Raw genomic sequence first — 13,562 nt, 5'->3', positions numbered from 1 at the left:
TTCCAAGTAAGCGTACACAGGACCGGAGCCTTAGGCGGTACGGAATGTCCAGCTTTGCGCTTTTAGTCAAAGAACGTTTTGAGGAGCTGCCCCAGCCTCCTATATCAAAGAAATGGAAGTCGGATAATAAATTGCCACTGCTATTATCCTGGATATGTAGGCGTTGCTGGGCTGGGTGTGAGGACAGCGAAACCTGATCCAGACCTAAACTAGGCAAATTAATACAGGCAGATTGCATGTTCGCATCTCTGGCGAGGTGAGGCTGGGATTACACAAGGCTTAGTTGGTGAATCTTGAATTGTTCTGGAGCTGGTTTTGACTGATTCAGCGTCTCGTATCAAGGATGAGAAAAGCTCTCCTCCTGATCTTTCTTCTACTCAGCTATTGCGCTCTTTTGCACCTGGTTATGTTAAGGAGGGACTGGCTCAAATTGATGTCCCAAGCAGCTCCATCACACAGTCTGAGAATTGCGCTCTAGCAATCTCCGTGGCCTTGCAACTGACCCTGGAAATCTACTTGGACAGTTTGCTTCTGTAGTACTCCTGAAATATTGCCATGGGAGCGTATTTTGATGGTATTATGACATAAATGAACATTCATTGTGATGTAATGTTCTAGAACACAATGCAAAAATGTTCCACAAGCAATGACACATGTATCTTCTCAGAAAGTCCCCACTTAAGGAAATAAAGAAGGTGGCAACTAGGGGAAGGGCCTTTTCAACTGCAGCACTGCACTTGTGGAATCAGCTTATCAAGGAGGTGTGCCTGTTGCCTACGCTCTAATCCTTTCAGGCAAAAACCTTTTTTATTTACCCAGAATTTTAATAGTTAAAAGATTTTAATTCCTTTAAAACCAATTTTAACTCTGCATTTATTTGTATTTATTGTTCTGCTGTACCTTTGCACTAACTTGAATGCAGTTGTTGTAGGCCTGCTGTTGTTTTTATCTTATGTATATTCAATTTTAATGTTACTGATTTAATGCCCACAGTTTCCCTTTCCCCCCCTCTGTAATAGTAAGTGAGCATTCCTTGCCTGTTGAGCATGCTCAATCAATACTTGGCTGCTTTGGAATTTTACCTACAGGTTTTTGTTTTGTTTTGGTAACTCTGGGAGGCGTAAGGGGGCACAGTTCTAGGATTTTGCCAGTCCTCCTGAATCTTGTGCATACTATCATTTTGACTATGAAGGATCCACATTTGGAAGAGTTTCCTATTATTTATTTATTTAAAACATTTATATGCTGTCCTTCATGTATAACATAGAACGGCTTACAACATTAAAATCAAAATTCAATACAACAATCAATACAGCAATACAATAACACAATATATAACCAATAAAAATAAATCAAAAGCGACTGTTAAATATTTAAATGCTGATTTTTAAAATAACACTTAAATAAAAAGATTACTAGGTGCCAAAATGAATATAGGCTCGGCGCCAGGTGAACCTCTCTGGGGAGCGCATTCCACAATCTGGGCACCACCACAGAGAAGACCCTTCTCTGAGTAGATGTTCTTTTTACCTTCTCCAGGGAGAGTTCCCAGAGCAGAGCCTTTCCCACAGATCTCTATTAGTACGTATTATACATATATATATAATATTATATATATATATTCATATATATATTCATATATTCATATATAGGATTCAGATTATGTGCTACAGTCTTCACCACTATGGTATTAACAATGAAACAAGTACTATGTAGCCTAGTAACAGAGTTCCTGACATCTTTGACTTAGCACTAAATGCTCATCTTGCCTCATTGGACCTGGGTTTAGCAAATACAATGACATGATTAGTGTTAATTCTGAATTTTCTGCACAAAGGCTTGGTGTCAGATGAAGTAGTGGTTTGGATAAGAAGGGCCTACAGGACTCATTCTAATACTTTGACCTGTTCCAGGCTAAAAAAAACAGTCTCGTTTATTTATTTCCTTATTCCATTTTTATAGCACCTCAGCCCTAAGCTCTTTGCCATGCAATCCTGTGTGCCCCTACTCAGAATTTGGACTTTCTCCTTCCCAGGTAATTGCGCTGGACTCCTTCCCAGGTAATCTCACTGGACTTACTCCTTCCCAGGTAATTGTGCTAAGAGCCCAAACAATTCAAGGTGTTGGTAATGACCTATAAAGCCCTAAACGGCTTGGGTCCTGGTTACCTGAAGGAGCGCTTACATCCATATTTGCCCAGTCGCCCCCTGAGATCAGCGGGAGAGGCCCTTCTCCGGGAGCCCTCCGTGAGAGAAATTAGGAGGGTGGCTACTCGGAGAAGGGCTTTCTCAGCGGTGGCGCCTAAGTTATGGAATGCGCTCCCCAGAGAGGTCTGCCTGGCGCCGTCGTTATTTGTTTTTCGGCGCCAGGCTAAGACCTTTTTATTTAAGCAACATTTTAAATGCTAAATATAATTGAATTTTATCTGGCCAGGGCGGCTTATTTTATAATGTGTGTTTTAATTAAGATTATTTTATATGGATATTTTAGCTTATTGTTTTATCTATGTTGTAAGCTGCCCCGAGGCTTCGGCGAATGGGGCGGCATAAAAATGTTTTAATAAATAAATAAATAAATAAAACATGTTTTAGAATTAAACTTATTTTTAAAGTTTAGTTTAATTTTGGCTCAAGTGCAACTTCACATTATGTTGCTCTGGTCCAGGCAAATAATAGGTCAGGAACTGGTTCAATCAGTGATGCTTCCTGGTTGCACCTTCCAGCCACCACCAGCATCTTCTCTTCTTTCCTATGATTGCCACTACTACTTGCTTCACAGGCAGAGAGGCCATAGGCAAGGAGGGAGAGCCATTTACTGTCCCTGCATCTCACTACCTGCTTGTCTGACTAGAACGAGAGGCAGGTTGACAACAAGTCCAAAACACTTTTGTTAGTGCACCTCTGCTTGGATATGAGACCAAACAGAAGCACCCTGGCAGATGCTAACCCCTGCCTACCCTTGATGCTGGCCCTGAAGTCTGCAAACATAACCAATGCATTCAATTCCAGTTACATCAGAATATTTAAATATAAGTACATTATTTACAATGTTTATTTGTACACTGGAGTGGAACAGGAGAATAAATCTGAACATGTTGCAACTATGCATCAGTAATGAGCACTATGAGGCAGGCAGAGCATGAAATTAAATCTTGGTACTTAAAAATAAATTCTTACAGATGCATTAATTGTGCACCCGCCATGTACAGACACTGTGTGAGGACTACACAAAGGAGAAGTTATTCAGCAGTACATAGTAGGTGCAAATCAATAGGTTTGTCAACTGTTTGGGAATTGCTCGTCATGGACCCAGGGGCTTGCACCTCAAATTTTAGCTGGCCTCCAGGTCTAGCAATGTACTAACATTCCCCCCTCCCAAACTTTTCTTAGGAGACAAAGATGGAGTTGGAGTGTTAACAGAGCATCCAACCGTCTGTGAAGGAGTTCAAACAGCAGCAGCCTGAGGAGAGGTCTGGAGGAAGAGAAGGAATGAGTGAGCAAGTCAGCAACTCATCAAAACTAATGCACAATGTCCAGTTGATCCTAAGTACTTCTGCTGTGATGCAAGTGCTGCCTGCCACAAGAAGCACTGAACTAGACATTAAACTAATATATATAGCATTTTGGTAATCCTGCGATGTCCAAAGAAGTGTGGAGAGATGACTTCATTGACATCAGTAAAGTTTCTCCCCTTTCTTAAGCTCCCATATGGGGGAGCATTTAGGGGCAAAATCAGCTGGGTGGAAGATACGACACCATTCCCCCATTTACACATGAGGTTTGCAATATAGATTGGGTATGTTTGCATGTATTAACAAAGGTGGGATCACCTAAATCCCTTTCATTTTACAGACTATCTAGTTCAGCACTTGACTCCTCTCAGCAAACAGTGCATGAGTCAGTAAAGGAGACTTTGGACAGAGTTCAATGATGCATCTCATAACTCAAACGAGCACTTTGTTTCTCCCTCTACCCTTCTATGCATAAGTACAGACATTTCAGTTTTACTGAATTATTTAACCCAAGACTATTGGTTTGTTGCTGCTTAGCCCACAAACAACAGATTAGTTCAGGTTTGCACATCATGCTGACATCCTCTGATAGCACCAATCAGAAGTTGTTTACGATTAATGGAAACAGCTTGCACAAGGCACGCTGTCCATTATTTGCTTCCGTTACATGTGAACAGACCCACTGGTTCCACCAGAATGAGAACAACTACACAAATCGGTTCTTGTCAAGGACTAAGAAGTTTTAGGCTGATCAGACTGGAGACCTGCTTCCTCTTTGTGACATATGTTTAAGTCAACATACAAGTTAAACACAGAAAGGATGGACATACAACATACAGTTTCACATGCATCACATTAGTAGATTACAGGGTTTCTTTTTCCCTCCTAATCTATCTCTTATGAATATAGAGAGAATGAATCCTTTTGTGCTCTCTGAAGGGAGAATATGGAGGAGGAAAAACAAAAACTGGGAAATAATTTGGGAAATGCATTTTGGTGAGGTTACCATCAGTTATTTTGCAGAAAATATTTCCTCACTGAGTACTTATGCATCAGAAATAGCCATCTGGGGAAGGCTTAGGCATTCAAAAAGGAGTATCCTCTTTCTTTGCCCTAAGTAATCATGGGAAGACTACACAATCTGAAAGCACTTTGTAGGCACATTTGGATATCATCTTCATAAAATTACGAGGAGGGCCATAGCTCAGTGGCAGCATATCTGCTTTGCACACAGAAAGTTCCAGCTTCGATGCCTGCTCAAGACCTCCCACTTAAGACTGGAAAAAAGCCCTGTTTGAAATTCTGAAGAGCTGTTGCCAGTCTGTGCAGGCACTGCTGAGCTACATGGATCTACTGTCTGAGTCGGCAGTGGGCAGTTTCTTATACTCCTAGAACTGAGTAAACCCAAGGCACTTATTTCACACAAATATATCAGCTGGGAACTGCTTATAGGCCAGGGAGTGATGCAAATGGTCAAGATAGGCCTGCACACAGTTGCCTTACTCTTGGTCAGATCCAAGGCTCTGAACAGCAGCCTACTGAACTGGGCTAGCTAGCAGCACAGAATACCCGCTTATCGCTTATTGAACCTAGCCCACCCTTGCACACGGCACACCTACTTGCTAACTACTTTATCTGAAAGGTACAGGGTATACCCCGACCCTCTCAGAGTCACGTAAGCATGAACATGCGAAACAAACAAAAAAAAAAAACAGGAACAAGGTGGTGATGGCTATGCACAAGAAGCACGAGCAAGGTCAGGCAGGGAAGATAACGTGACTAAGAGGCCTGCAAGACCCGGATACCAGCACGATTAGGAGTGGTCAGCAGAAACTGTGGCAAGAGACATGCCGAAGACATACGTTAGTACTTTTCCAGAGATAAAAAAATGCTATAAAAAGGCTTGTAATACCGTACATAGGGACCGCACTTTACTAAAGTGTTGGTCCCTGCGCAGGTAAAATAAAGGAGCTTCTCCTCCTCTCCACTCTGGTCTTGTGGTCTGTTTGCCAAGGACTGACAAGGCGTCCTTTGGGATATAACACCTACACAGATGGGCCTCACACAAACCTGATAGTCAATCCATAACAATGTGATTGTTCAGTAGGGGTGGCCATTGGAGTCTTTGCCTGAAATCAACACATCAGATTTGGTGAGACAATGCTTTGGCTGCTTGTTGGGTCAGTGAGAATAAAAAAGATTATTGCAACTTCCCTTCTGCAGTTCGGAAGTTTTTCCTCTGCTGCCATTTCCATAATAGGCAGACATATACAGGTTAGTTGCATTTGTGCTGCTGTGCTGGGTACTTACCTTTAAAAAAATTAAGAGACTTAAATGTTGTTAGCTTTTTATCAGGTGGGGTGGGATTATAACAGTTTCCAACACAAAAATGGTTACTCACTGGAAAAAAGCTTTTTTTTTTTTTTTTTTTTTAAGGTAAAGGTTCTGGACACAATGTTTGTTTGTTTGTTTATCAATTAAAAGTTTTTCTGTCCCCCTACAGAACATCTTGGGATGGCTTACAATAAATAAATAGAACAGTTCTACAGCATCCAACCATTAATATACTAAAACTCCAATTAAAATCAATTAAACATTAAAATGACAGCAAAATAAAAGGTTTTTGCCTGACGCCGAAAAAAAAATAACATCAGTGCCAGGCAAACCTCCCTGGGGAGTGTATTCCACAGTCAGGGCGCTACTGCGGAGAAGGCCAAGCCTCCTTTTCTATGGACAGGCAATAACAACAAAGAAGTTTCTGGCATTTTAAAGGCTAAGGCTGAAATTCTATGCATGCTAAGTAGTGAGTAAGTCCCATGAGAGCTCTTGCAAAAGAGCACTCATAGGGTACTGAAAGGAGAGATGGTTGGAAGAAAACCAAGAAATATATGATGATGTTTGATTTCAGGGTTGTTTCTCCTCAACCCTTATTTTGGGACAGGACAGCCTGCTGTTATAAAGTAAAAGCTGCTTTTTTGGGTATCATAATGAAAGGACTATAGTCCTTGTCACATGAAAAATCAGACTACTGGTTGGAGTTTTTTAAGGACAGAAGCCATCAAATCAATCAACCCAGGAGTAAATGTTATACATTTGTACAAACCTTTCAGCTCAAATGTAAGTGTAGTATATATACATACCAAAACTCGTGTGTGACACGTTAGACACACAACAACAGAGGTAGTAGTACCAAGTATATGCCAAGTGAATACAGAACGATTCTGTTTAACAAGAAAGAATGACTGATGATCTTATCCACATCAGATAAATACACAGTACAGTGCATAGCCATATCCAGCAATTTTCTTGCATTACCTCTATGCAACAATATTAAACCATTATTATTTTCCCAGTAACTCTGTACAGGATTACTAAACTGCCATGGATTGTCTTCAGTACATGATCCTAAACTGCCTCCATACACAAATAATAAACAGTAGTAGATTCTAATGAAAAGAGGTTAGCTTTTCATTTCCGCACTTGTTTAATTTACTTTTTCTGTTATTTTTTTTTTTTTTGTTATTTTCCTACTGCCTTCCTGTTTTCTTTGAGAAGATGTTAATTAAAAGGAAAAAGTTTGGCTGCTGATTTCAACGTTTTACCAATGGGAACAATAGTGTACTTTGCACTTCTTCAGTGGGAAGCCAATGCCTTCATTAATGATATTTTTCAAGTTTTATGATTGACCTTAATTAAACTTGCCTGCCAGTTGATCAACTTACATCAGCAGAATGGAGAGGCAAGAATTCCAAGTCCCTCTGCAGCCCCTGTTCACCCTCAAAATCTGCTCTAGAAACACCTTCCAGATAATATTTTGGGGGTGTGAAGGTCCATGGAAGAGGGCAAGAGTAAGGGTGAGTCCCAATGCTCTAGTGGAATTCTGCTCATGCAGCACTGGATTTTGCATTTTGATTTTTTAAAAAGTGAAAGTAAGAGTATTAAATTTAGTAAAGTTTTGGTGCTATTTCTAGAACTGCTAATAAAATGCTTCATAAATTTTTGTGTCAATGTATTGCCTTATGGAATTATTCTAGAACTTATCCAATTTTTATTTATTTTTTTTAGAAAAAAATTAGAACAATTTTTAGAACAATCCTACTTGCAGTTGTGTTAGTAAGAAAGTTAGGGCCACTGTCAAAGGTAAAGGCAGGAGACAATCCACACATCGGATGCTCTGGTGAAGAATTAAGCTATTCGGGAATTACAAGGGAGAGGCTGGTGCAGCCAAGGCCCATGTCAAGAGTAAGTGCACCCCGACAGAGGCTCACTTACAAAAGTCTCTTGAAGATGCTTCTGCTCTTCTCCATTGCAACCTGCTCATTCACCCACCTCTTGCTCTGGCCCAGACCCTGGTGGGAGCAGGAAAGAACAGTAGATGCTATTCCCTACATGCTGACTGCCTGTCAAGCCAGTAGTAATGAGAAGAAAGTGGGTGGGGAGCAGTGGCCCACACAAAAGAAGACTCACTGCTGGAGAGCATCTTGGTGACTGCTCTAAAAAGCTGATGCCCACACTGAGTGCTCAGATGTTGTGCCAGCACATTCTGCCTCGAACTGAAGGTTATAACCAACCAGTTTCAAAACGGGTGCTGATGTTGGGAACAAGGAAACAAATTCCGCTGCAAAAGCATGTGGGATACATGTGGGAGGACTGACAGAACAGAATTAGCAAGAAAATGGCTCTGTTCGCATTAGCAAGAAAATGGTTGCTTACTCACAGGAGGGTTCAGCATGATGTGCAGATCACCAATGTTTTGCTAGAACTAGTCTGGCAGCAGTTAGCAAACAACCAGTACTTTCTACTGATGACATACTACTTCTGTTTCTCACAATATGTCCAATAAAACAACTGTTGGAGTTTATATGTTTTTATCCTGTGATCTCTCTCCATTTCCTCAGATAGTTTGCTCCAAAACATTGCTATAATTGCTGAAACATTTATAACATGTACAGATATATCAATCTAATTTCTAGTTTGAGAAAAATTGGATATAGTTTAGAGACTAAATCTTGTGTGTCTTATCTTCCTGAAATTACATATTCAAAGGATGTAAGGGTATTTTATGTGCCCTTTAAATACCTGAATACATATATACATACATAAATCTTGCACTAGCATCTCCATCTCCCCACCTCTATTACATAGAAATGTTGCAGTTGCAAAAATTACCATTTCCCTCAGTTTTGATTAACCTGGGATGAGAGAATTTTCTTCGTGGGTGTGATGCATTTCTTCCTATGTCTAGCATTCTCTTTTGATGCAGTTTGAAAATCTGTTCTTTATAGGATCACCCAGATCCCATACATTTCAGGTCCTTCATAGCTGCACCTTGTATTGTTCACTTTAACTTGGGTTTCCACAAAAAGTATTTCTGTCCTTTCCGTATATATCACACTTGGACTTCAAGTTTTGCTTTTGAGAAACAGGACAACATTTGAATATAGAACTAAGATCAATGTAGTCAGTGGGTTAGGGTGCCCACTGACTAGGGTGGGGAGTGGGTTTCCATCCCATGAGCTTTTCATAGTTATTGCCATAGCAAAACATATATTGGAAGGGAATTGTGCTGGGCAGACCTTTTCCTGCTGAAGACAAAGGACAAGATAATGCTTCCTATTCCACATGTAGAAACTGACTGGACTGGCAGTCGAGTCTTACTTCAATATTGGCAAAGGAACAGCACACCAGAGGGAATCAGGCTTGCATCAGGGACACGACACATTGTGGGGCTCACAAAGCTCCGTCCTCCAACACCTTTCCACTATGGACTGCTTCTCACTATATCTTCTGCCTGAAGCAGTCACCCAATTTAGCATCCCAGTAGAACTGGCCCCATGATGTGCAACACTAGGAAATTTGATCCATTTGAGCTTGATGGCTTCTCAACACGTTGCCTATCCAGTGATGAAAAACAATCCAAGGTGGGAGCAGAGGGAGCTCAGCTTCTGTGAAATTGCAAATTTGGAGTCAGAAACTGGTTACCTCTAAGTGTGAGTTGTATGTGTCATGGCTGACTGTTAGACTGAAGTTGTTTTTGTAAGTTGTTGTAGCATTTAACATGGGAAGTACTAAAGTTAGCTTGAATTTTCAAACAGTTCATTTCAGATTTGTATAAAATTTCTCCAAAAATGGGGGGGGGGGGTCCAAATTGTGCAAATTTACCAGTCGTACTCTCTTTTTGTGTATGTGCAATAATTTGCACAAATGATGCGCAAACCATGGGCTGTTTTAAAAATGGAAGGATGTGTGCTGGCATAACTGGCATCAGTGCCAGTGCAGGGTTGATGGAAGAGTATCCATGGAGCCAAGCTGAGAAAAGCCTTCAGTTCTTCACCCCTCCAATGGATCCCTCAGATCCTTACTGTCCCTGAGTTTGTGGTTACTGTATGCTGCTTTTGCCCCCTTGTGTCGCTTTACAAAAATGCCTATTTCCTTTGTGCCAGTATTCTTATGGTGTATTATATTACTTTTACTTTAATATTTCACAAATGTGAAATAGATATATTAGGTTATGAGTCAATGAAGTACTTTTAATACAGTTGTTAATGTTGCTTGCTTGGGATGACTTGATGGATCTATCTAGAGTGTAGGTTAATAGCAAATCTTTGCTTTTCTTATTCTTGGCTTAGTTTTCTTTTTGTGCATAGTATTGTGTTGCCTATTGTATTATCTTCCCATTTTTGAGCCTTCAGCTACTGGCCAATGTAACTTCAGCAACTTAAATGATAAAGTGATTAAGTAGAAATACTTTAAATAAATAAATAAAAATAAGTGGGTGCTTTCCATGTAGTGGCTGAGTGGGTTATTGTCTTGCTGGCAAATCCAAGTGCGCAAGAAGGAAAACTTGATTTATAGAGGGTTTTTGTCTCGAGCAGTTCCTCAAGAGTGTCAGGTCTGCAGAATCATTAAGGGAAATAACCCATAGTGGTTCTTTGTGCCTGCTGCCTAATTAGCATTCGTGGAAAAACAGGGTCATTCCTCCACCCCTGCTTTTAAAAATACAAAAAACCTTATTTTTTTCCCCTCCCTTCCCCATCTCTTTTTGCTTAAGTGCTATGTCTTTTATATGGTCACCTGCAAACAGGCATCATCTCATTTAACTAGCTGTACATAAGCTGCTACAGGAGTGTTTCGCTGAGGAGGATAAAAATACAATTTTTAACAATGAATTTTAAATACAATTTGTACTGTTACAGTACTTGAAATTATTTTCAACAGTGTATTTAAATGGACTTTTAAAATATTTATCTGTGAATCATTTGCAAACTTTACTATATTAGGTAGTATCTGAGTATTAATAATAAACTTAAAAATTGACAGATTACTGCGTGAAAAACACTCAGCTTTGGCTACATTTTATATGGAGTGTTGCCCTCCAAATTGTACATCTTCCCACCAAGGAATAGAAACACAGAAACAGAGCGAGTCAGAAGGGACCTCCCGGGCCATCTAGTCTGACCCCCGGCTCTGCTCACGACATTCCCACCATGTGCTTGTCCAGCCTATCCTTGAACACCCGCACCGATGGGGCCTCAACAACCTCTCATGGAAGCCCATTTCACACCTTCGGGGTCCTTACTGTCAGGAAGTGCTTCCTGGCATCTAAATGGAACCTTGGTTCTCTGAACTTTGCTCTTTTGGAGCGCGTCCTGCCTTCCTCTGCAGGGGAGAACGGGTCCCTACCCATCTCCGTGTGACATCCCCTCACATACCTGTATGTCTCCAACATATCCCCTCCGAGTCTCCTCTTCTCCAGGCTGAAGAGACCCAGTTCCCTCAGTCTCGCCTCATACAGCATCCCCTGCAAACCAGCCACCAATCTTGTGGCCCTACACTGCACTGACTCTAACCTGGCTATATCCTTTCTTGAGGGGCCCAAAACTGAGCACAATACTCCAGTTGTGGGCGCACCAGAGTCGTATAAAGTCATAGTAACATCCTTCTCCGTCTAGAAGGCACACTTCTGGCTAGGCAACTATAGGGCTTCCTCCTCCTCCTCCTCCTCCTCCTCCTCCTCCACCACCACCACCACCACCACCATCTAGCAATTTAGAAGCCATCTGCAGTTCTAACAGAGTCAAGAAGGCTATCTTGTTCTTGAGAATTCTTTCTCAACAAAGTAACCAGAGTTCACTGATCAATATTTTGCAAATTCAACAAAAGCTGATTTCTGTGTTTCTTGTATTGCAGAACCTATACAAAACCAAGAGCAGTTGGTTTTTGACAGAGAGCTGGTAATTGATTTCTGGGTGGAAATGGAAAATTGAAGCCTAAAATTTTATAGTTGTTTTAAGGTGGAATTGGTGCCAAATATCTTGGGAAGCTTTTTGGCTTATTAGAGAATGTGTGTTTGGCTTATTAGAGAATGTGTGTTTGGGCCATTCAAGTATAGTTACTGCAAAGAGTTTTGACTGGTAAAGTAGTTGTACATTGGCTAAGGTCTTATTTTGCAGAATCATCAAAATGTTTGTATGGCAGACATTGAAGTATAGTTTAACTTTCCCTAGAAGGAAGGGCTTGTTAAGATACATGTCATGCATAGTTTGACTAAAGCATATTTAAACAGCAGCTGCTTTAGACAAGTTTGTTTAGTTTGTATACCACTTTGACATTTTAGTAGATAAGGTGGTTTAGAAATGTTGTTACATGCTTATTATTTTGTTAAATCCATTAGTTAGAACTGAAACCAGCATTGTAGAATCCAGTCTGTAAACTCCATCTTTTCTAGCACTGAGGCTTACTAATTAAAATAATCTTACTTCATTCCAAGATGCTGCTAATTTCTTGTTAGGAATCATTTATTCAAAATATCCATCAGTACCAGGACTTCCTTTAGTTTTGTAAAATTGTGCCATTAAACAATCAGAGCTTTGTGTTACAATGGTTGAATACGCATTTTTTAACTGTACTGTAAACTCAGCCCTTATCCGAGTGATAGTTGAAATGTCTAAGCTAGTTATGTGCCAAAATATACTCTTACCCTTTTTATCATTCTCATTCAATTTGACAGAAAAGAAAGTTTTTGCAAAGAAATCCACTGATGAAGAAAACGTTGGAGAGACTATATGGGGTGAGTTTGGGTTTTTTGTACTTACCTTGCTTAGCAGGAGGCTGAGGATTCTGCATGAGTGTATCATTCTTCATTGTACAATCCTCTCTCCAGCTCCCACAGCCTCCTGAGCTGCCCACAATTCTGCACATAGGGTTTTTTCAAACCAGGAAGCACAGGCAGCCTGAGAGGCTGCAAAGCAATGGAAAGCCATGTAACAGAAAAGAAACAAACCACACAAAGCATCCTCAGCTACCTTAGAGTTATTAGGTAACACCACTAGAATAAATTATAAAAACACCCTGGGAAATGGAAAGAGAAAAACCTCTTTCACGGGGAAGAAAACTCCAGGGGCATTAAAGGACAGCCTCCCAGGCACAGCACTGGTTTTGCTTCTTCCCTGGAGCTGGACACAACACCGACCCCCTCACATCTTACATAAAGAGGCTGTGCTACAACTTCAGCCTATGATGAGCGCTACCCCTGAGAAACTGTTGAGAATTTCTCTTTGCCCTGGAAAAAAATGGTGAAATGCCCCCTCTCCCATTTCTCTACACAGAAGCCATTCGTGCACAGCTCTAGCTTAAATCTATAAGGCTCTCACCCCATGTGGCTGCGCATACTCCTCCAAAGGATTTTGTGCCTTCACTGGAAGGTGGGAAGTGCATTAAGACTAGGCCAAAACATTTTAAAACAGTTGGGTTTACTTATATAAATATTTTTCTGTGCCTCACAAGGAAAGTGAGGCATCCCAACACTGCTCAGAGGACAGTAGTGCCCCGCTCCTTTCCTCCCTGTCCCCTGGAATGCTCTAATTGCAGGGCAGCTATGAAGACAGGAGAGACCATGCCAGCCGTGAGGATGAGGGGGGCCCTCTAGGATGCAAACCCCATCCCCAAGTTCGGAAGACCCTGTGGAGGTCAGGACTAGGATTCTGACATCTCCTGTGATCACCTACACAATGTCAGAAGTCTACAGGATTATGCCCTTAATTGATTTATT

Source organism: Varanus komodoensis, unplaced genomic scaffold (genome assembly GCF_004798865.1).
Source record: "Varanus komodoensis strain SLA01 unplaced genomic scaffold, ASM479886v1 scaffold1, whole genome shotgun sequence".
In the NCBI taxonomy this organism is placed as follows: Eukaryota; Metazoa; Chordata; class Lepidosauria; order Squamata; family Varanidae; genus Varanus; species Varanus komodoensis.
Note: the sequence above shows the minus strand (reverse complement) of the source record.